General features: G+C 40.7%; 1 long non-coding RNA gene across 1 annotated transcript in view; it reads left to right on the top strand.

Annotated features, from left to right (window-relative positions):
• LOC131280571 (uncharacterized) overlaps positions 1-24,361 on the top strand; it is a 155,818-nt gene extending 131,457 nt beyond the window's left edge. The window contains exons 4-5 of the long non-coding RNA XR_009188210.2: positions 598-717; positions 23,915-24,361. This is a non-coding gene — a long non-coding RNA (uncharacterized lncRNA). The remainder of the gene's footprint in view (positions 1-597; positions 718-23,914) is intronic.
• The last annotated feature ends 612 nt before the right edge of the window (positions 24,362-24,973 follow it).

Genomic DNA, 24,973 nt, shown 5'->3' with positions numbered 1-24,973 from the left:
CATTCGCAGGTACTGGGGAGTAGGACTTCAACATATTTTGGGGGATACAGCTCAACCCCCATCAAAGGTTAATGTAGGATATTCCTTAAGTTTATCATGCACGAGAATGCTCATAGGAGTATTATGTATAAGAGTCCTACACTGGAAAAATCCAAATGTCTAACAAAAGTACGGGAAACAGATTGGCTCAAGCAATTGAGTGCCTGCTTCCCAAATGGGAAGTCCTGGGTTCGGTTCCCGGTGCCTACTAAAAACAAAAAAACAAACAACAAGCAAACAAACTTAAAAACCAACTCAGGGGAGCCGATGTGGCTCAGTTTAAAAAAAACCAACTTTATTTGCAGATGATATGATTATATATATGCATATATATAAAAATACATATACACATATACATATATATAAATATTTATGATACCCCGGATACTACAGAAATATTCCAATTACAAATATTATTTAGTCAGGCTTTAGAATACAATGTTTCCTGCTACCTTTGCAGCAGGCTTGTGCTGTGTTTGTTATTCCAGCCTGATGAATGGCAGGGGAGAGTTTTACTTTCTCAGTCTGAGTTAATTTTTACTTTCTCAACATTTTCAGACAAACAAAAGCTAAGAGAGTCTACCAGCTATAGCCAGCACTCAAGGAACTTCTAAAGGATATGCTTTAGAAAGAAGAAAAACCATCCCAGATGGAATCCCTGAGATGCAAGAGAAAATGGTGAGCAAAAGAACTGGCAAATATGTGGGCAAATCTAAACATGTATTTATTTCTTCCAATAATGTTGAGGACTAATTTGTGGGATAAAAATCAAGATAGAATTAGAGCACTGGACAACAGTAATATATAATATAGGAAGGGTGACTGGAAAGAAAATGTCTAAGATCCTTGAATTGTTCAGAAGTAGTGTAGAGATAGATTAACTTTAGGCTCAAGTTTGCAAGTTAAAAATTTAAGGGTAAGTATACTCCACAATTTTTTTATCCATTTATCAGTTGAGGGACTCCTGGGTTGTTTTCAACTTTTGGCTATTGTGAATAATGCTGCTATGAACAACAGTGTGCGGATATCTATTCATGTCACTGCTCTCAGTACTTCCGGATATATACCTAGCAATGGTATTGCTGGGTCCTATGGCAAGTCTATATTCAACTTCCTTAGGAACTGCCAAACAGTCCTCCACAGTGGCTGTACCATTCTACATTCCCACCAACAGTGTAATAAGTGTTTCCATCTCTCCACATCCTCTCCAACTTTTACAGTTTTCCGACTTTTTAATAGTGGCCATTTTAATAGGTATGAAATGATAGCTCATTGTAGTTTTGATTTGCATTTCTCTAATTGCTAGTTATGTTGAACATTTTTTCATGTTTTTTTTTTTTTTTGCCATTGGTATTTCTTCTTTGGACAATTCTCTTTTCAAGTCTTTTATCCATTTTTTAATCAGGTGATCTGTCTTTTTATTGTTGAGTTGGATGATCTCCTCATATATCATGGATATTTAACCCTTATCAGCTATGTGATTGCCAACTATTTTCTCCCACTGAGTTGGCTGTCTTTTCATCCTTCTGACAAAGTCCTTTGAGGTGCAAAAGTGTTTAATTTTGAGAAGGTCCCATTTATCTATTTTTTTTCTTTTGTTGCTAGTGCTTTGAGTGTAAGGTTTAAGAAACTACCACCTACCATGAGATCTTGAAGATATTTTCCTACATTTTCTTCTAGGAGTTTTATGGTTGTTATTTTAATATTTAGGTCCTTGACCCATTTTGAGTTAATTTTTGTATAAGGGGTGAAATAGGGGTCCTCTTTCTTTCTTTTGGATTTGATTATCCAGTTCTCACAGCACCATTTGTTGAATAGACTGGGTGGGCTTAACAGCCTTGTCAAAAATCACTTGACTGTAGATGTGAGGGTCAATTTCTGAGTTCTTGATTTGGTTCCATTGGTGAATCTGTATGTCCTTAAGCCAGTTCCACACTGTTTTTTTTTTTTTTTTTTTTTTACCATTATAGCTAAGTAATATGTTTCTAAGTCAGGAAGTGAGAGTCCTCTAAATTTGTTCTTCTTTTTGAAGACATTTTTGGCTATTCAGGGCCTCTTACTCTTCCAAAAACTTTGATTATTGGCTTTATGATTTTTGCAAAAAAGGCTTTTGGAATTTTTATTGGGATTGATTGCATTGAATCTGTACACATGATGAAATATTATGCAGCAGTAAGAAGAAATGAAGCCATGAAACATATGACAACATGGATGAAACCGGAGGACATTATGTTGAATGAAGCAAGCCAGACACAAAAGGACAAATACTGTATGATTGCCCTATTATGAACTAAATATATTATGTGAAATATAAATATATCATGTGAAATATGCATATGGGTAAAATTACATATATAAGACCATTTTTCTTTGAAGCCGAACAAATATGTTAATACTACAAAATGTTAATATCAGACAAAAAAACCCACATTATACTAAATGAAGGAGACCAGAGTACTACATATTGTATGATTTCATTTATATAAAATGTAAATATAAATCAACTTATAAAGATGGAATTAGATTAGTGGTTATGTAGGTCTGAGGAAGGAATGCTAAGGGATTTGGATTCTTATTTTTTGGAGTAATGAAACTGTCCTAAATTTTTTGAGATGATGAATGTACAACATTGTGATTATACTAAAAGTCACTGATTATACACTTTTGATAGATCATATGGTATGTGAATATACCTCAATAAAACTGCTTAATAAACAAATAAATAATTATGCAAGAATAGCCAGAAATAGTAGCTAGGTACAGCAGGGGAAACAGAGAGATTGAGAGGTAAAGAATTTTCTTGTTTGTCTATTTTTTGTTTATTATTACTATTATTGAAATAATGAAAATGCTTTAATAATGATTGAAGTGATGAATGTACAACTATGTAATTATACCAAATACCATTAATTGTACACTTTGGATAAATTGTATGCTTTATTAACATGAATTAATAAAATTGATTTTTAAAAAAAAAGTAAATACAGTGAAAAAATTTCTCTGTAAGTAAATGCAGAGAAAAAAATTAATGAGGGTATGTTAACAGTGTAAATAGCCAATTGAGTTTCCAAAGACCAAAGCTGAAACAATTTGAACAACGAAATAAAGTGGTATTGATGATATTATCTCATAATCTATAACAAATATTCCACCATGGTGTGGTGTGTTGGTGAAGGGGTGTTTATGGGAATTCTACACATCTGCATGATTGTTTTGTAAGTTTATAACCTCTGTAATAAAAATATATTAAAAAATAATAAGGTGGGTTGGAGGTGAAATAAACCAAATGAAAGATATGGACTATATTTAGTGTTAGTATTTTGATTATGCTCTTGCATAGTTTGCAACAAATGTTTCACAACAATGCAAGGTGTGGGTGGTGGGGTGGTGTATGGGACCCTTGTATGATGTTATACATGTTTATTTTGTAGGTTCACAACTTTTGCTACACAGTTATTGTTTATGTATGTTCATGTATGAATTATATACTTCAATAAAATTTAAAAAAGTTTAAGGATAACCAGTGAGGGAATATAAAAGAGTGTCTAAGTTCAAAAATTCAAAAGAAGAAAACAGTATAAACAATCAATTTAAATGAAGAGAGGAGAAATACACATTGAAATAGCAGAGCCACTAGAAAGCACACAATAAAATGGAAATAACTCCAAATATACCAGTAATCAAAATAAACAACAGAGATAGTCATATTGGAGTAAAATATTCCAGGGTATTTTTATTTTATTTTATTTTTTTAAAAAGAAATTAATTAATTAATTTCTCTCCCCTTCCCCACCTCCCCCGGTTGTCTGTTCTTTGTTTCTATTTGCTGAGTCTTCTTTGTCCGCTTCTGTTGTTGTCAGCGGCACGGGAATCTGTTTCTTTTTGTTGCAGCATCTTGTTGTGCCAGTTTTCCGTGTGTGCAGCGCCATTCCTGGGCAGGCTGCACTTTCTTTTGCGCTGGGAGTCTCTCCTTATGGGGCGCACTCCTTGTGCGTGAGGCTCCCCTATGCAGGGGCACCCCTGCATGGCAGGGCACTCCTTGTGCACATCAGTACTGCGCATGGGCCAGCTCCACATGGGTCAAGGAGGCCCAGGGTTTGAACCGCAGACCTCCCATGTGGTAGACAGATGCCTTAACCACTGGCCCAAGTCCGCTGCCTCCAGGGTATTTTTAGAGATTAAAAAATTCCTATGTAATGATGAAATGTTCACTTCATTTATAACTAGTTGAAGTGTGCATGCACCTAATAATATAACATTAAAATATATAAAACACAAATGAATAATTTTACAGAGATAATGATAAATCCACTAAAGCAAACAACACACTTCTAGTTGTTTTGTAATTAATAGATCAAGCTGACTCCCCACCCACCCCCCAAAAAAAGTACTGTTATAAATGGTTTAACAACACAAATAAAACCCAAACAGGCTCAATCTGTTTTTAGCAGCAAGTACGACCAAAACTTTGAGGGATTAGATAATCTCAACTCTATATAAACTACCAGAAAATAGAAAAAGAGGGCTTACTTTAAATCATTTTATGAGTTTAGTACTGCCTTGGTAACAAAACAAAACAATTCAGTATGAGAAAGGAAATTGACTGAGCAATCTTATTTATGTACATGGATGTTTATAATGTCTCTATAGTGAATGTTAGTAACCCAAATGTAACAGTGTTTAAAAACAAGTATAGCATGACCACACTGACTTTCGCAAATTACTTAACATTGTATAATCTGTTGTGAAATTCAGCACATTAAACTATTTGAAGTAGTCTTTTCAGCTTGTTTTATGATGCCACCATAACGTTAAAGAGAAAACACTGAAAAGGACATTAGAAGAAAGGAAAATAACAGATTAGTCTCTCTCAGGAACACGATTGCTGATATCTTAAATGTTAGCAAACCACATCCAGGGATATACAGAGCAGATGATACCTCATGACCAAGTTGGAGTCCCTCAAATAATGCAAGGTTGACTTAACCTTTAAAAAATCAAACAAAGGCTAAGAAGCATAGGAAAAGGTGTTCAACCTTATTAAACATTAGGGAAATGCAAATTAAAACCACGAGTACCAACTCACATCTCCCAAAAAGGAATACGATTAAAAAACCAAGTGACAGTTCTAAGTGTAATATGGATATGGAGCAAATAGAAGGCTCATATACTGCTGGCAGGAGTGCAATTTGATATAAGCACCTAGTTTGGCAGTATATGTTAGAGCTGAATAACTGTATACCCTCTTATCCTGTAATTTCACACCTAGATGTGTACCAAACAAATATACTCAACATGTGCACCAAAGACATGCAGAAGAATGCTCTTGGCCCCAGTCTTCACAGTAGCCTCAAACAGAAATAGCCAAGCGTCCAGCTAACTACAATGGATAAATGAATTGTGCGATATCCATAGGAAGGAAATTACACAGCAATAAGAATGAGCAAACTACTGCTGTGTACATGTGGGTGAATTTCATAAACATAATGTTGAGTGAAAGAAACCGGATACAAAAGAGTACATACTGAACATGTATGTATTGTGTAACTCTTCGTAGATGGTGATAGAAGTAAGGGTGGTGTTTACACTTAGGGGTATTGTGACTGATACATGGGAGTGATTACATGAAATTTTAGCTCCTAAATGTGTATTACCTGTAGACTGCCAAAGTCTGTGTTTACTATACATAACTCTTTGGAATCCTCTCATCGGGGGAAGGTGTTTCTCAGACACTATGAATAGAAGTAAAACAACATACAGTATCTACAAATAGGAATGTAATCTATTTTCCCCTATGCACAGAGTCAGAGAAGTCCAGTGACTCAAAGCTGTTGCCTAGTGTCTCACCACCTGATCCATTACCACCTTTTTGGTTACTGCCTCAAAGGGCATGGATTAGAGCCCTTTGTGCTGGTGACATTTTGTGAGATTTGGAGATTTCCTGCTCAGTGGCCCAGTGTTTAAAATCAGAATACAAGACAGTTGGGCCCCTCAAGAAGCAAAGCTGAAATGGAGTTAGGAGTGCAAATGGTTTATTGGGGAGCAATGCCTGTGAAAGTCACAGAATTGGGGCAAGGAGCGCTCTGAAGAAAAGATTGCCTGTTAGAAGAGTTCCGCGTGGGGCAGAAATGGCCAGGCACTAACACGCAGGAACTACCACTTTCGGTCATTGGCTGGAGGCTGCCTGGGAAGACAGTGGCCTCAGCTAAAAGCTGAGAGGCTCCTGAAGGCACTGCAGCTGGGGGCTGGGGGCCGTCAGCTATCTCACCTCCTTGCAGCCAAGTGGCAAGTTCTTGCAGGAGAGGAAGGACCTCCATGGCTGCCTCCCACAGGGCTCGGAAGCAGGCTTGCTGGGTTCAAATCTTGGCTCCACCACTTGCACTGGGCAAGCCACTTCACTTCTCTGTGCTTCGGTTGCCTCGTTTCTCATATGGAAATGATAATACCTACCTTTTAGTGTTGTGAGGCTTAAATGAGCATACACAAAGCGGATAAAACACTGCTTGGCACCTAGTAAGTGCTATGAAAGTGTTCCTATTCGTTATTTCACAAAAATGCACCAACTCCTCTCATAGTCAGACTACGATGGATGCTGCAATGATCAAATATGGAAGGGCGAGGCTGGGCTTAAATAAAATTACCATGAAGTCCGGACCTGGGCTGCGGTGCCCTTCACGGTGTGCCCATGGTGCCCTCTGCTATCGTGCACTGTGCGGTAACCGGCGAGGCAGGGCTACGAAGGCTGCAGGAGCCAGGGGAATGGGGTCCAGGAGGGGCCTCCTGCCCCAACTTCTGTCTCTTCACTTATCTTAAGTGCTGGGTCTTGGAATTTGAGAGACGCTGAAAACCCCTGTGTTGGTGGGGATTCTCTTTCTTCCGGCATATTTTTCCAGCGAGGTAGTTTAGGGGGATGAAAGACACCAGCGTGGGGTCCTGTGATGGTTTCCTGCGGCCCCCGATGAAGGGTTGGGAGGCGCCCTCCACCTTCCCGGGGGTTCTGCTCCTGGGTCTCTGGGCTGCCTTGGAGTGAGAGACCCAGCGAGACCACGGTCAGATGCGCACAGACGGGTTAGAGCGGGCAGGGGCAGCCCCCGGGAAGCCACGCCCCGGGAAGCCACGCCCCGGGAAGCCACGCCCACGGGAAGCCACGCCCCGGGAAGCCACGCCCACGGGAAGCCACGCCCCGGGAAGCCACGCCCCCGGGAAGCCACGCCCACACGCGGAAGGGGAAGCAGGTACTGTGCGGTTTTCCTTCACGTGGAAGGATGTGAACGATGGCAATACGTCATCCCAAGTCTCAATTAGGGCAAAAACGAGAACGATTCTACAACAGGACAGAAGTTATTATCAAGTGGCCTAGTTTAATAAATATGGAACAAAAGACTATAGTACTGCTTTAATCCTAGAGCAGCTGTGACCTCACAACCCCAGGTTTAAATGGAAAATCCAGATAGTCGCCTAATTCTGATTGAAATCACTCTAATATATGTCTTAATCACTTTTCACCCTTCTCTCATTCCCAATATGTAGATATGAAGTAGGCTTCTCTTACTGTTCAACAGGGATATTGAGCATTCACAGATACACATAGCTCATTTTATTGTGCTTTGCAAATAAATTTTTTTTTTTAAAAACAAATTGAAGGTTTGTGGCAACCCAGTGTTGAGCAAATCTGTTGGGGCCATTTTTCCAATACCATGTGCTCACTTTCTGTCTCTGTATCACATTTTGGTAAGTCTCGCAATATTTAAACTTTTTTCTTATTATTTTATCTGTTTTGGTGATCTGTGATCTTTGATGTCACTATTTTAATTGTTTTGGGGTGTCATGAACTATGCCCATATACGATGGTGCATGTAATCGATACCTGTTGTGTGTGCGTTCTGACTACTCCACTGACCGTTCCATCTTCTCAGGCCTCCCTATTCCCTGAGACATAACAATATATTGAAATTAGGCCTAATTTAAGTGTTAAAGTGAAAGAGTCACATGTCTCATCTTAAACCAAAAGCAAGAAATGATTAAGTTTAGTGAGGAAGGCATGTCGAAAGCCAAGATAGACTGAAAGCTAGGCCTCTTGCAGCAAAGTCAGCCAGGCTATAAACGCAAAGGAAAAGTTCTTGAAGGAAATTAAAAGTGCTACTCCAGTGAATATACAAATGATAAGGAAGTGTGAGAGCCTTATTGCTGATATGGGGAAAGTTTTAGTGGTCTTGATAGAAGATCTAACCAGCCACAAAATTCTGTTAAGCCAAAGCCTGACCCCGAGCCAGGCCCTAACTCTCTTCAATTCTATGATGGAGAGAAGTGAGGAAGCTGCAGAAAAAAAGTTTGAAGCTAGCAGAGATTGGTTTATAAAGTTTAAGGAAAGAAGCCACCTCCATAACGTAAAAGTGCAATGTGAAGCGGCTGGTGTTGATGTAGAAGCTGCAGCAAGTTATCCAGAAGATCTAGCTAAGATAATCGATGAGGTGGCTACATTAAACAAGAAATTTCAATGTCTATGGAACAACCTTCTTTTGGAAGAAGATGCCATTTAGGACTTTCATAACTAGAGAGAAGTAAATACCTGATTTCCAACAAGCTGACTCTCTTGTTAGGGGCTAATGCCGCTGGTGACTTTTAGTTGAAACCAATGCTCACTTATCATTCCAAAAATCCTAGGGCCCTTAAGAATTATGCTAAATCTACTCTGTCTGTGCTCTATAAATAGCCAAAGCCTGGATAACAGCACATTTGTTTACAACATGGTTACTGAATACTTTAAGCCTACTGTTGTGACATACTGCTCAGAAAAAAGATTCCTTTCAAAATATGGCTCATTGACAATGAACTTGGTCACCCAAGAGCGCTGATGGAGATGTACAAAAAGATTCATGTTATTTTCATGCCTGCTAATACAACATCTATTTTGCAATACATGGAGCAGGGAGTCACTTTGACTTCCAAGTCTTATTATTTAAAAAATACGTTTTGTAAGGCTATAACTGCTACAGATTCCTTTGATGGATCTGGGCAAAGTAAATTGAACACTTCTGGAAAGATTCACTATTCTAGATTCCATTAGGAACATTCATGATTCATGGGACGACATCAAAATATCAACATTAATAGGAGATTGGAAGAAGTTGATTCTAACTCTCATGGATGACTTTGAGAGGTTCTAGACTTCAGTGGTAGAAATAGCAAGAGATTTAGAATTAGAAGTGGTGCCTGCAGATGTGACTAAATTGCAGCAATCTCATGATAATACTTAAATGGACGAGGGGTTGCTTCCTATGGATGAGTAAAGAAAGTGGTTTCTTGAGATAGAATCTGCTCCTGGTGAAGACACTGTGAGCATGGCTGAAATGACAACAAAGGATTTAGAATATTGTATAAACCTAGTTGATAAAGCAGTGGCAGGGTTTGAGAGGATTAACTCCAGTTTTGAAAGAAGTTCTACTGTGGGTAAAATGCTGTCAAACATCATTGAATGCTACAAAGAAATCTTTTCATGAGAAGAAGAGTAAATAGATGTGGCAAACTTCATCATTGGCTTACTGTAAGAAATTGTGACAACCACTCCAACCTCTAGCAACTGCCACCCTTATCAGCCAGCAGTCATAAATATTGAGGCAAGACCCTCCACCAGTGAAAATGTTATGACTTGCTAAAGGCTCAGATTATGGATAGTTTTTTTAACATTAAAGTATTCTAAAATTAAGATATATGCATTATTTTTAAAGACATAATGCTATTGCACACTTAATAGACTACAGTATAGTGCAAACATAACTTTTATATGCACTGGAAATAATTTTGTGTGACTTGCTTTACTATGGCACTGCATTGTGTGCCTGGCACTATTCTACTTGCATAGGATGCATCAGTGAATAAACAGACAAAATGCTCTGACTACTGGGGGAAGGTAGAAAATAAACTCTAGCAGTAGATAAATTATATGATATGTTAGAAATCAAGTACTATGGAAAAAATAGAGCACTGTAAGAAGGATTGGGATGGGGGTCAGTGGGTGATGTTGGAATTGGGTTGCAATTTTAAATAAGGTGGCCAGGGTAGGTCTCATTGAGAAAGTGATAGTTGAGACAAGACTTGAAGGGCGTGATGGAGGTAGCCATGTGGGTATCTTGGGGCAAGAGTTGGGTGTGTCTGTGGAGTATATTTCAGGCAGAGCTAACAGCCAGTGAAAAGGCATAAAGAAAAGCATTTGTTGGTATGTATTTGAACAACGGCAAGGAAGCCAGTGTGGCTGGAATGGGGGAAGTAAGGAAGGCATGCTGTAGGAGATGAGTTGAGAGAGGAAACAGAAGCTTAGACTGTAGGGCTCTTAGGCCATTATAATGATGGTGGCTTTTACTTTGAGTGAAATGGAAGCTAGTGGAAGATCTTGAAAGAGAGAGAAGAGACATGATATAACTTAGGTTTTAAAAGAATCACTCTGTGATTTCTAATACAGCAGTGTTAGGAATAGACTATAGGGACAAGTTTGAAATCAGGAGTAGTTCCCCTTTTAGACCTAGGCAAGAGGGGCCCCTGTCCTAGGCCACGTGCTTTCAGGCCCCTACTCTCACCCTCCTTTGGTGATATCCCTCCTCACAAGGTGAGATAGTAAAGGGACCAAGGGCTTACCTGGAGCCTGTGATGCCTTCTAGATCACACTCCAGGAAACTAGGAGTCTGAAATTCCCTCCTCAAATGTTCCCAAGTCCAGAGAACAGATGACATAGTTGAAGGATGCTCCTCCAGGCTTGAGAGGAGGTTAAAAGGTAGATGTCTGGGAATGTGGTTGGAATTTGGATATGTGGGCTGGATGTGTGCATGAGGCCCTTTGAAGTGTAGGATGGAGTCAGGGATGGGAAAAAAAAAAAAAGGAAAAAAGTGTCACCTGGGACCCACTCTCCAAGCACTGCCACGTTCTGCCAAGGAACTCTGAGGAGTCTGATTTCTAAATTAGAACCTACCTTCCAGGTCATTACAGAGATGTAATTGTCAAGGTAGAATATTAGAACATTTTTTTTAACATTTCTCTAGCTTGTCTGATAGACTTTAACTATTTAAACATATGCTGGACCAGAGAGTAACAGTGGAGGTGATGAAAAGTGTTCAGATTCTGGAAATATTTTGAGGGTGGAGCATGTCCAAGCAAGTGACTTGAACAGAGGACCCAGCTATGCTGTGCCTGGATACCTTTTTTTTTTGTGTGTTTATTTATTTTTTTAATATTACATTAAAAAAATATGAGGTCCCCATATACCCCCCACTGCCCTCATCCCCCTCCTCCCCCCATAACAACAATCTCCTCCATCATCATGAGACATTCATTGCATTTGGTGAATACATCTCTGAACACCGCTGTACCTCATGGTCAATGGTCCACATCATAGCCCACACTCTACCATGTTCCACCCAGTGGGCCATGGGAGGACATACAATGTCCTGTAACTGTCCCTACAGCATCACCCAGGATAACTCCAAGTCCCGAAAATGCCTCCACATCTCATCTCTTCCTCCCATTCCCTACCCCCAGCAGCCACCATGGCCACTTTCTCCACACCAATGCCACATTTTCTTCAATTACTAATCACAATAGTTCATGAATAGATTATCAGTAAGTCCACTCTAATCCATACTCTATTCCTCCATCCTGAGGACCTTGGAATGGTTGTGTCCACTTCACATCTGTAACAAGAGGGGGCTTAGATTCCACATGGATGCTGGATGCAATCCTCCTGCTTTCAGTTGTAGGCACTCTTGGCTCCATGGTGTGGTGGTTGGCCTTCTTCAACTCCATGTCAGCTGAGTGGGGTAAGTCCAATAAACCAGAGTGTAGGAGCTGAAGTCTGTTGAGGCTCAGGGCCTGGCTATCACATGGTCGGTCCAGAGATTCAGGTCCCCTGGGTATATGTTAAATCCCAGCACCAACTACAGTTCCGGTAAAAGTAACAGGAGAGACTTGTGAATAAAGATCACATCTGAGTCCAGCTCCATCACACAGAAACACAAACTCCAAAGTAGGGCCAACTGACATGGCACTGAACTCCATCTGCAATGACCATAGAACCTGTGGGTCTCTGTAGCCCTCAGAAGAACCAATACTACTTTATCTGTTGTATCTACTTTATCTGTTTCTGGGACTCTCCTGAGGTGTGCATAAGAGCAACCCCTCTGATAACCTCCCGGCTCTTTTTGGAGAATCATAGCCATATAAACTCATTTGTCCTTTCCATTTCCCCCTTGATTCAGGTCAAAAGGCATTTTTAGCTCCTGGTATTATATATAGATTGAGATATTCTGTGGTCTGAGTTGACCCTTTTATTCAAGGTCATTTTCTAGTTACATCTTCAGCTGGTACTTGGTAGTAATTCCTCGGGGCCAGAGAGGCTCATCCCCGGGAGTCATGTCCCATGCTGTGGGGAAGGCAACACATTTACATGCTGAGTTTGTGTGCCTTGATTCTTGACCCACAGAAACTGAGATAATAAATGAGTGCTTTTTAAAAATTTTTGTAAGTCTTTAAAGTTTGCAGCAAAAGGAGACTAATGCACCAAGTGAAGAAAGTGTAGAAAATGAAAGAGAGTGATTTAACTATGTTAGATGCTTACCTGGCATCAGTTAAGACAAAGACTGAGAACCCACCATTTCATTTAGCTTCTCGAAGTTATTAGTAACTTGATATAAGAGAAGTTTTGGTATAATGGTGGAAGCAAAAGCCTGATTGGAGCAGAATGAAAAGAGAGTGATTAGAGACCTTAGGTATAGGCAACTTTTTGAGGAGTGTTATTGCAAAGGGGAGCAGGGAAATGGAACTTTGGCCATGTTCCAGAGCTGCTTCTCACCTAGAACCCTTGTGATTTGGATGATGAAATCAGAAGGCCAGCGAGTGCCCTGGGACGTTGGTGGCAGAATGAGCCAAGATAGTCTCAGAACTGGAGGAGGATTAATGGGTCAATATCTGCCCTCTGGTGGTTCTTTTTTAAATATTTATTTATTTTATTTTATTTTATTTTATTTTATTTTATTTTATTTCTCCCTTCCCCTCCCCTCCTCTCCCTGCCCCCGCCCTGCTGTTTTTGCTGTCTATGTTCATTTGCTGTGTGATCTTCTGTATCTATCTCTCTTTTTGGTCTTCTTTTTTCATTTTTTCTCTTCTAGGATTCACCAGGTTTTGATCCTGGGGACCTCTGATGAGGAGAGAGGTTCCCTGTTAGCTGCGCTACCTCAGTTCCTGTTTTCTGCTGCGCTTCGCCATGACTCTACCCTTTGTCTTTCTTTTGTTGTGTCACTGGCTCACCACGTGGGCATTCTTACCATGTGGGCACTCAGCTCCCATGTGGGCACTGGCTCGCCACATGGGCACTGACTCACCATGCGGGCACTGGCTCACCATGCAGGCACACTTTCTCTTCTTCTTTTTCACTGGGAGGCCCCAGGGATCAAACCTGAGTCCTCCCATGTGGTAGGAGAAAGCCTTATCCCTTGAACCACATCTGCTTCCCCCACTGGTGGGTCTTTGATGATTGACAGAATGACAACCTCATACCTCAGGTGAAACCCAGCTCTTCTTTTTTTCTCTCAGTCCCTTCAACACACACAGCACAGATAGCTCCAATTAAGGTGGTGGTGGTGGACGTAACGAGAAGTGGTAAGATGGTAGATGTATTTTGAGGGCAGAACTAACAGTATAAGCTGCTATATTGGATGTGGTGTATGGGAGAAAGCATTGACTCAAGGATGGCTCCAAGGTTTTCATTCTTAGAGATTGGAAGGATGAATGAGGCATCTTTTGAGGATGGAAGGCTGAATGTGAAACAGGTTTTGGAGTGGGGGGGCTCAGAAATTCAATTTTTACATATTGAGTTTGAGCTTTCTATTTGATACACAATTGGAGACATAGGGGTGGCAGATAGTTATATGAACTGTCTGGGCTGGAAATATAATATGTACGTTTTGTAACCTCTCTGTTCCTCAGTTAGTTTATCTGCAAAATTGCTATTACAATCTCTATCTGATAAATTTGCTATGGAGATTAAATGAGATAATATAGGAGAAATGACTATTTTGAGTATCATAAGTTCTTAATATTTGGTACTTACTACTACTACTACTACGACGACTACTACTAGTACTACTATAACTGCAATACTATTATTAGTCCACTGTTCCAATGATTAGTCTTTCTTCTTTCTTTTACTCCAAAAAACTCTCCAGTGAGGATCTTTGTTTTCATTTCCTATTTCTCTCTCTACTTCTCCAACCTACTTACACCATGCTTGTGTCTAGCCTCTACCCTTCAGGTTAAGAGGTAGTTCTTTGAAGGACCAACTCTGCCTTAGGTGATGCTCAATAAAGGTTGAGAATGGACAAATAGTCCAAATAGTCATTCAACTACAGAACAGGCTGAATTATTCCCCAGAGAATGAGATCAGAACCCAGACTATAGCAGCTAATTCTTCTCAGCAGGCCTCAATGAGTACATTTTCCTCCAGTTCTGGGACCAGGAGCCTATATTCCCATCCCTGCCACGACGGCACATTCTAGTCCCATCCTCCTCTAGAGACTGCTGAGCTGTTTCTCCTCAGATTCTTATCTGAGTATCCTGAGTCTTGCCCAGTGGCCTCTCTTGATGAAGATAGATAATTTCTAGAGATACATCCTTGGAGGATCACCAGGCTGTTCCAGCAGCCGCCCTCTGGGTGTACTTGCTGCTTCAAAGGGCTGGCTCTTGGGATGGGGGATAGCCACAGACACTTTTAGCTGATGGGAACTGATCTTCATACAGCAGTTCCCTCTTCTCTATTACCTCCAGCTAGAGTGGGTGAAAATGTTTCACCTGCTGGATCTGTTCTCCACATCTCTTCTCTTTGATATTTCTTTTTATTCTTTTTGCTTTTTCTAACACATTTCAGGAGAAGTTCTCAACTTGTTATTTTGGCTCACTATTTTGCTCTGTTTCATTCATTTTGCCATTCAGACCATCCTTTAAAAATTTTTTTCAACAATAACTTTATTAATTTCTATCACCTATAGACAAACTTTTGAATATCTCTGAGGGTAGTTGCTCATTTATTCTATTTTCTCAGATGTTGTTTTTCTTTACTAATGTTTATTATCTCTTGTAATGCTGATTTCACCCACTGTTTGGTGACTTTTATTTGTTACATAACTTTGAATTTGAAAATCTGAGTTCTGGGAGCAGATGTGGCTCAATCAGTTGAGCATCTGCTTCCCACATGGTAGGCCCTGGGCTCGGTTCCCAGTGCCTCCTAAAAAAAAAACAACAAAGACAAGCAACAGGCAAACAACCTGAAAACCAACTCAGGGAAGCTTATGTGGCTCAGTGGTTGAGCATCGGCTTCCCACTTACGAGGTCCTAGGTTCAGTCCCCAGCCCCTCAAACAACAACAAAACAACAACAACAAAACAACTGAGTTCTGCTATGTTCTATTACTGCAGTCTTTCTCTAGCGACAGTGGATAATATCTTGCTATGCACCTCCTGAGGTTAATAGCTCTGTGCCCATTGCTGACACAATTCATTGTTGCCCAATGCTTTACACAGCAGGGAGAGAAGTGAGGTCAATGGACCAAATAGTCCTTATGCAGTTTTTCATTGATCATGCTAATACCCTTAAAGCTTATATTCCTACATCCACTGATTTTGGGCTTAACATTTTCCTAAGTCACTCTCTTTCCTTTTCTTAACTCTGCTCCAGATGTGTTTTTTTCTCATTTTATTTCCTTTTTTTCTGATCCTTTCAGATTTCTTTTTTTAAAAAAAGATTCCTAAAAAATTCTGGTGTGCTTTTTCCTGATTCCTAAAGTGTTATGGATTATACTTTGATTTCATTTATCTTTGATGTTTATTTTTTGGGAGTTGGGGTAGGAAGGAGGGCAGATGGCTGTCCTCAATGTGCCATCCTGATTCAATCTCTTTTATTGTCATACATTTCTAAATATAATTACAATCTGAATTATATTTAGCAGTGTATGTATAAATTTCCAAGTGTATTGGTTGAATCTTATGTAAAGAAAGTATGTTCATGTATCTTTTGTTGCTTTAGTTTGTTAAGGCTGCCAAGGCAATGTACCAATGGGGATTTATTAAGTTGCAAGCTTACAGTTCTGAGGCCATGACAATGTCCAAATTAAGGCATCAGGCTTCCAGGTCTCGTTGCTTTCATCTTCTTGGTTTCTGCAGCTTCCTCCCTCAGCTTCTGGGGGCCTCTCTCCATTCCTCTGCATTTCACCAATTCCAGCCTCAGCCTCTGGGACCCTCTCTCTCAGGCTCTGGGGGTTTCTCTCTATGGCTTCCTCTCTCTGTACTCATCCTGCTCACGAAGGATTCTAGTAAAAGGATTATAACGCACCCTGGATTATGCTTTACTGAAATAATCTAACCAAATGGTCCCACTTACAAAAGGTTCACACCCACAGGAATGGACATGTTTCAAGAACATGATTTTCTGGAGTGCATACAGTCTCAAACTAACACACTTGTATAATAAAAAGACAGCAAATAAAGAGATTAATGGCTATTGAGTAAAAAAGAATAAACATAAAAGTCTTAGTTTAGACTAAGAGTAGAAAAAATAAGCTTAAGGAATGTGGAAAAAAGTATAGAGGAAAAAATCATAGATTAATAGAGTAGAATGCAACTAGAGAGGAGAAATAATGATAAATGAGTTCAAATGTTTAAAAAAAGACCAGTAAAACTCATCAATAGAACAGGCAAAATACCCAAACCTGTAAATGAAAATTAAATGTGGTATAACTGTGGGTACAGAACTTAAAATTATAAGATTGCTCTTTGCTAATACATTTTTTTGTCTTTATTTATTTATTATAATGTTACATTAAAAAAACATGAGGTCCCCACATACCCCCCACTCCCCTCCCCCCAGGCCTCCCCCCATAACAGCAACCTCCTCCGTCATCATGAGACATTCATTACACTTGGTGAATATGTCTCTGAGCACCACTGTACCTCATGGTCAACGGTCCATTTTAAATTCTCAAGACAATTAGTACTTTCTATGAAAATATAAATGCTTGACATTTACTCTGAAGAGTAAAGAATACAGATACACCAACAATTATGGAAAGTGTTTTAAAGTTTGTCATCCCCACTCCAAAATTCCTATTTCTCCAAAGCATCAGATCTGTATGATTTTTTAAAAATTTATTTTTATTTATTTCTCTCCCCTTCCTCCCCTCACCCACCTGTTGTCTGCTCTCTGTGTTCATTCGCTGTGTGTGTTCTTCTGTGTCCACTTGGATTGTTGTCAGCAGTACTGGGAACCTGTGTCTCTCTCTCACTCTCTCTTTTTTTTTTTGCATCATCTTGCTGTGTCAGCTCTCTGTGTGTATAGTGCCACTCCTGGGCAGGCTGTGCTTTTTTCACATGGGACTCTCTTTATGGGGTACACTCCATGTGCATGGGGCTCCCCTATTCGGGGGACACCCCTGTGTGGCATGGCACTCCTTGCACACATCAGCACATGGGCCAGCTCACCACATGGGTCAAGGAGGCCCTGGGTTTGAACCCTGGACCTCCCATGTGGTAGGTGGATGCTCTATCAGTTAAGCCAAACCTGCTTCCCAGATCTGTATGATTTTACTGTGTAGTTCAACAAACCCTGTAAGGAAGAGATCATTCTTACGGTATTTAAACTACTTCAGAACATTGAAAAGATGGAAAGATTCCAAATTCATTTAATGAAACTAACATAATCCTGGTACTAAACTTTAAAGATAGCTAAAATAAAAAATATTAAGACCAACCCTACTTATTAAAAGCTATACAAAATTTAAATTACCATACACAGTAATGACAAATCAAATCCAGAAACAAATTATGATTTATGGCCAAGGATGTTTTTTCCTGGAACTGTAAAGATGATTAAAGATTATTATTTCCAATATGAAATTTAACACATCAGGAAACCAATGGGGATATGCCATGTGATCATTGTGATATTCATAATTTAATAAAAATTTAATATAAATACAATAAAAATGTAATTGAAATAGATTTCTGACAAAAACTCTTTGTAAACTTGGGACGGAGTCAAATTGTTTTAACATAGTAATATAACGATGTGTTAATATTTTAAAAGTGTAAAGAGCTCATAAAATGCATCAGTAAGTGTACATTTGTCTGCAAATTACAGAATACCCAAACTAATAATGACCTTAAGTGAAACAGTGCATATTAACTCATATAAAAAGGAGCATAGAGATAGGACAGTTCCAGGGCTGATTCAGCCAGTCAGTGATGTCATCAGAGATCCAGGTCCCTTCCATCTTTGTGGTTTTGCATCCTCAACATACAGGCAATGTCTTCTCTTGTGGTAGCAAGATGGCTTCTGTATTATGTGCAGACAGGACCTTAATGAAGAAGATGGGAATCTCCTCCTAAGCGTTTCTTTTTATTAGGAGGGGGCAAGAACCCTTTCCAAAAGCCTCCTCTAAGACTTTTCCGCAGCAACCATTGGCCACCTCTAGTGGTCTTCCTTTGCATCCACTAGAGGGAAAAGTGGGGTGGCATCAAGAAAGGGGGGGGTGTGGCTTGGTCTGACAGTTGGGTCGGGAGCCAAGAGTGTCCACCACATCAATTGTCAAGAAGCTGAAAAGTCTGAGAGAATGAGAGAAAGTTTGAAATATGTTCAACTGTGCTAGAGAGTAAAGAAATGCTAATTAAGGCAATAGTGAAATATTATCTTTTGCTTATCTGATTGGTGATGATAGAAAAGAAATATAAGAATCAAATTTGGAGGGGTTTTGGAAAAATTGGTAACATTCACACCTGACTGAGTGACTGTAGATTTGCTTGTGTAACTTAAAATCCTTTAAAAGATGTTTGTATTGCTTAACCCAGAATTCCCACATTTGGGAGTTTTTCCTGAGCAAATGGGCAAAATATAAGTTTGTTGCTCCTGTCTCTTGTGAAATTGTCCATAATGGGCACTCACCAATTTCTAAGGATGGACACCAAGTTTGGTTCCAGCTCTTTCCTTACCACAAACAATATTGCTGTGAATATCCTCAGATATGTTACCCTATGAATGTGTATGGGATTGAGATTGCTGGGTGGTAGGATGTACACATGCTTAATATCACCTAGAACTGCCAGATTCCTTCTGGAATGGTAGTACCAGTTAGTTTTTGACCTTACCAAAAACTGACGAAAATGTCCTTTCTCCACGTATTATTATCAATACTGAATATACCAATGCTGGGTTTTATCCAGTTCTCTACATTTTTTTTTTTGGTTGTTGATAAATGATGGGTATGAGATGGTTGGTTCCTAGTTGTTTTGATTAGCATATTTCTATTACTAATAAGTTTGTAATATCTTCATATGCTTAGTAGTCATTTGTGTTTCCTTTTCTGTGCATGTATATATTCTTTGCTCATATGTCTTCTTCCTCTTCTTCTTTGGTCAAAATAAGCTTTAACAAGTTATTTTTATTTATTTATTTATTTATTTTAGATTTATTTATTTATTTCTCTCCCCTGCCCCCCGCACCCCGGTTGTCTGTTCTCTGTATTCATTTGCTGTGTCTTCTTTGTCCGCTTCTGTTGTTGTCAGTGGCACAGGAATCTGTGTTTCTTTTTGTTGCATCATCTTGCTGTGTCAGCTCTCCGTGTGTGCAGCGCCATTCCTGGGCAGGCTGCACTTTCTTTCTCGCTGGGCAGCTTTTCTTATGGGGCACACTCCTTGCACGTGGGGCTCCCCTACACGGGGACACCCCTGCGTGGCAGGGCACTCCTTGCGTGCATCAGCACTGCGCATGGGCCAGCTCCACACGGGTCAAGGAGGCTCGGAGTTTGAACCGTGGACCTCCCATGTGGTAGACGGACGCCCTAACCACTGGGCCAAGTCCGTTTCCCTTTAACAATTTATTGATCATTTTAAATTTCTATAAATTTGCTGCATACTCAAAGATTTCTCTTCTTACTTGAGAATTCCCTCTAAGAATGTTTTCTTAATGGGTCTTTGCATAATGAGCTTCTGATGTTATGTTTTTTATGAACTTTAATACGCTTCATGTGACAATTTACTGGACCTAAAAATTCTAAGTTCAAACTTCTTTTCTTTCAGTACTGGATGTGACCCCACTTCTCCATCATGCTTAAACAAATCTTTCCTTCCAGCTCTGCCTACAGAGAGCTCCAGCTCTTTCTACACTCTCATATAATAAGTCTTGCAGCACGAGCCTGTGTGATGGGGTGAGTTAGTCTGTCTAAATCTTGGTCTTTATTTTCACTGCTTACTCAAAGATATAAGCCATATTCTATAATTTATCACAGGTAAAAGTGAAATTTTGGTTTCCATGTGCTTTACTCTTTGGTGTCATTTCTCATGTGGTTCAGAAATTAAATATAGTGCAGATTGGTTCCGGTTTTGGGGTCCTCTTAAATCCCTCAAAATGTTTCTCTCTGACATTCTGGGTTTGGAGAAATATACGGAAGACTACACAACTGATTTTTTTAATGTCATTTTTTTAATCCCCCCACCCCTTTGTGGCTTTTTGCTTGCTGTCTGCTCTCTGTGTCTACTGGCTGTGTGTTCTTCTGTGTCTCTATTAATTTTTTCTTTATTCCACCTTGCACTTGCTTGTTGTCTGGTCCCTGTGTCCATTCGCTGTGCACTCTTCTGTGTTTTTTGCTTGTTTCCCTTTTTGTTGTGTCACCTTGCTGAGTTGGCTCTCTGTGGTGCTTGGGGGCCGGCGGCACTCCGTGGTGCCTGGGCCAGCTGCTCTCCGCAGCATGTGGGCAAGCCTGCCTTCACAAGGAGGCGCAGGACATGAACCCAGGGCCTCCCACGCGGTAGACGGGAGCCCAACTGATTGAGCTGCAGCTGCTTCCCTACACAACTGATTTTTAAGGTGAAAATTTCACAATGTTGAAATATCATGCCATAACCATAGTACTCTCTTTGACTTTGGCCATGGAAAATAATAGACAAGGAAGAACAGGCTGGGCATTGGACACGGGAGTTGGTGAGTAGGACCAGGGGAAGCTGGACGATCTTAACAAAAAACGTACTCTGCTAACAGAGAACAATGGACTGTGTTAACTGCTGTGGACAAATGACTGTTGTGTATTTTCCCTGCTGCCCCTTTACCAAGCTGTAAAATTAATTGCAGTATTCTTCTTTTTGCTGCTCCATTACATCTTGGGTGTGTTTGGGGCAGAGGAGGTTTTATAGTTTCTAGGTCACCAGATCACAAAGAACCAACATATAGACCTGCTGACATGAGTTTATCACCCAGAGACCCTGGACCTTGCCTGGCTGAGACTTTGGTGCTGTCTCATTTGAGGAGGGGGCGTAAGGGTAAATACAAATTAAAGAAGAAAAAGAAAATCATTTTCCCTTGTGCAAAAAGAGAGACTTCCCTCTTTCCTTTTTGTGGAGCATTTCTTTAGAAAACTTGTAAATTCTTTCTCCATCCCTTTTAGATATACGTAAACCTTTTAAAATCTAATTAAGACTTTTGCCGGCACTACAGTCCAGGAATGTCTTTCTCGAGGACCTGGGAGCCACCTCTCTGAAGTGCAAACATCAAGGAAGACAGCACCCTGATCTCCCCATCTCCATGGGAATTTAACTTAAGCATCTAGCTCCAAATTGTAACTACTGATCTGTCATAGAAAAATGAGAAGTTTTGTCATTCTTTTGGATAAAGGCAATTAGCAAACAGAGAGTCCTCCCCAGTTACCAGGTGAATTTAAAATCAATTATGTGTGACAAATAGTGCTGTCAAGTCCTCTGACTTGAGGACGAGTTATCTTGAGCGCATGTGTGTAGTGGGTATGTCTGCCTGACTATGAAAGGGTGAGGGTGGGAGGGGCAGTGCTGGCCCCACCTGTCCCTGGGACCCACTAGTACGTCCTGAGCCCAGGGCCAGCCGTGTCTGCCTGGCGGGATGGAACACAGCCCCCTAGCAGATGAGTGGGTTGCCGGTACATCCCCTGTTGTCCTGAGCATGTGTAAAAATAGTCCCTGGAGACAGTCTGATTCTGGTGGTCTTGCCTTCTGACACCCAGTTTGCACCTGGTGGCGTATCTAATAACCTCGGTGGGGACGGAGCAGGGTCCCCCCCCACAGGCACACAGACACAAGAGAGGGGCGCTGCGCGGAGCACGCGCCCCCACAGAGTGAGACTCGCGGGCTTTGGGGGATCTGACGCCCCGGTAAAGCCCTCTTGGTTTGCCACAGGGCTGCCGGTGCAAAGGACCGAAGGGGAGGCAATAAGGAGAGGTGGAAGTAAAGACGGAAATCGTTTATGGGTGCGACTCCCCGGGGGCACGCCAAACCAGGGCTGCTGTGTTTCCTTTTCTCCCAGAGTCCACTCTATTGGAGTCACGGCTTGTGCTGTGTGCGGCTTGGGGTGGGCCCGCTTTGCAACTGGACTGGCAGTTACGGAGCAGGCCCAGTGACGACAGTTGTTGACCAATTTCACCAGCGTATGGTATTTGTTACACTTAGGAGCTTTTCTTTTCTTCAACATCAGGCAAACATTGCCTCTGTAAACTGGCAAAGGCGGTTGATTCAGTGTTACAGGGCTGCATGCAAAAGACTTAAATGCTACACAAATGTCACGTAAAGGTAAAGTATTTTAAACAATTTTGCAGTTATCAGTCCGTTTATGATAATATACAACAAGGGAGTATATGGTGCTGGCCATTTTAATGATAGATGTGCCAATTTTCTATGAATATTAAAAATACTCTACATGGTACATTATTCAAATGAAATTATTATAACATGCTGAAAAGTTCAATGCTAAAAAGAGTAATATTTGAAGCTTTGAAGTGTTGTAACTGAGTTAAGAATTAGCAAATGATTATGATTACTGAATCATCATATAGATGCCTTTTTACTATTTAGTATATTGCAGAATAGTCAAAAGTAAACATCAGAAATTACTGAAACTTGCTGAACTAGAATCCAGATGCCTTGATCTCTGATAAGAATTGTACTACTATATAACCTTTATTTTGTGAATGTAGGAATCTTGTGACTGACACCTCTTTTATACCTCCTGTCTCCAGGTGTCTTGATCTCTGATAAGGAATGGGAAACTATATACCCTTATTGTGAAGACCTTGACTGACCTTGCCTGTAAAACCCTTTCTCCTGTTTTATAGCTTTAAAGTCTTGTTATTGCTAGACAGCTCTTAATGTTTATTACAGGAGAAACCTGAGCCAGACCAACCCCAATTACTCATTAGCATAAACTGCTAAACCTGGATATTATAAAAAAGGTGACTGATCCCCTTTGTTATGTGCTGGCAAATAAACTCTTTCTTTCTTTGAAACCCTGGTGTCTCAGGAATTGTTTAATGCATCAGGCAGAGGAATCCATGTTTTGCTTGGTATCAATGTCATAAACATTTCAACTATTTATGGAAATAAAACACCATAAAATCCTTTGTTTCAAATGAAATCTTACAAATGTGGTATTAAAGAAGCTGTTTTGTGTGATTTATGTATCTTTAAAAAAAAAATCCATCTAAGAAAGAAAGAAAGAAAAGAAGGTGTAAGTTGAGCACCTCTGATGCCAATCCTGGAGGGTGGGTGACTGATAGTTTGAATTTGGTGAATCCTCCAAAAAAGATTATATTCTTTGACCAATCCATTCTGTGGGAGTGGGGCCCTTTTGATTGGACTGTGTCAGTGAGGCATGACTCAGGCTGGGTCTCTGCCCTCTTACTGGAGCTTTATATAAGCAGAGATGCACAGAGAGACAGAGAAAGGAGGCCATCATTTAAAAAAAAAGATTTATTTAATTTATTTATTTGTATCTCATCCCCCCATTGTTGTTTTGTGCTCACTGTCTGCTCTTCTTCTTCTTCTTTTTAAAGGAGGCACCAGAAACCAAACCCAGGACCTCCCCTGTGGTAGGCAGCACCCAATTGCTTGAGCCACATTTGCTTCCCAGAAGCTACCATTTTGGACCCTGCCATGTGAGAGAGGAAACTCCAGGTTTGCCCACAGCTGAAGGACAGAGAAGCCCTGAGAGGTTGAGAAAGGAGGTCTGGAAGGAGACAAGTCGTATGTTTGTTGTGCACAGCTGGCTTCTGGGAGGCAGTGATCCCAGAGGGGAAGGCAGGGAGCCCGGCAGAGACTGGCCACCGTCTTGCTTCGCCACACGGCAGGACACTAGGACCAATAGCAGCTGGCTTTGGTGAGAAAGCGTCTCTGCTGGTGCTTTGATTTGGACATTTCATGGCCTTGGAACTGTATGTTTTTACCCTAAATAAAATTCCCATTATAAAGCCACCCTGTTTCTGGTACTTTGCATCAGTACTCCTGTGGCAAACTAAGACAGAAATGGGCACAAGCAAAGTGCAGTTCATGCTGCCCGCAAATACGAAAAATGTTGGAAAGATTTTATAAATGGGTAAGGGGTATTTTTGGAGGAACTGTAAGATGCTTGATAGAAAAGGCCTAGATTGCTTTGAAGGTACTGATGGGAGACATGTGGACGCTAAATATGCTTCTGAGGGAAGTGGATTTGGCTCAACTGATGGAGCATCTGCCTACCACATGGGAGGTCCAGGGTTCAAACCCAGGGCCTCCTGATCCATGTGGTGAGCTGGCCCATGTGCAGTGCTGATGCGCACAAGGAGTGCAGTGTCACGTAGGGGTGTCCCCCGCATAGGGGAGCCCCATGAGCAAGGAGTGCGCCCCGTAAAGAGAGCCGCCCCTCATGAAAAATCATAGCCTGCCCAGGAGTGGTGCCACACACGTGGAGAGCTGACGCAGCACGATAACGCAACAAAAAGAGACACAGATTCCTGGTGCCACTGACAAGAATGGAAGTGGACACAGAAGAACACACAGTGAATGGACAGAGAGAGCAGACAACTGGGGGGAGGGAGGGAAGGAGAGAGAAATAAATAAATAAAATAAATAAATCT

The sequence above is a fragment of the Dasypus novemcinctus genome, chromosome 12, assembly GCF_030445035.2.
Source record: "Dasypus novemcinctus isolate mDasNov1 chromosome 12, mDasNov1.1.hap2, whole genome shotgun sequence".
Taxonomy (NCBI): Eukaryota; Metazoa; Chordata; class Mammalia; order Cingulata; family Dasypodidae; genus Dasypus; species Dasypus novemcinctus.
This window is presented reverse-complemented; position numbering and strand designations above follow the sequence as displayed.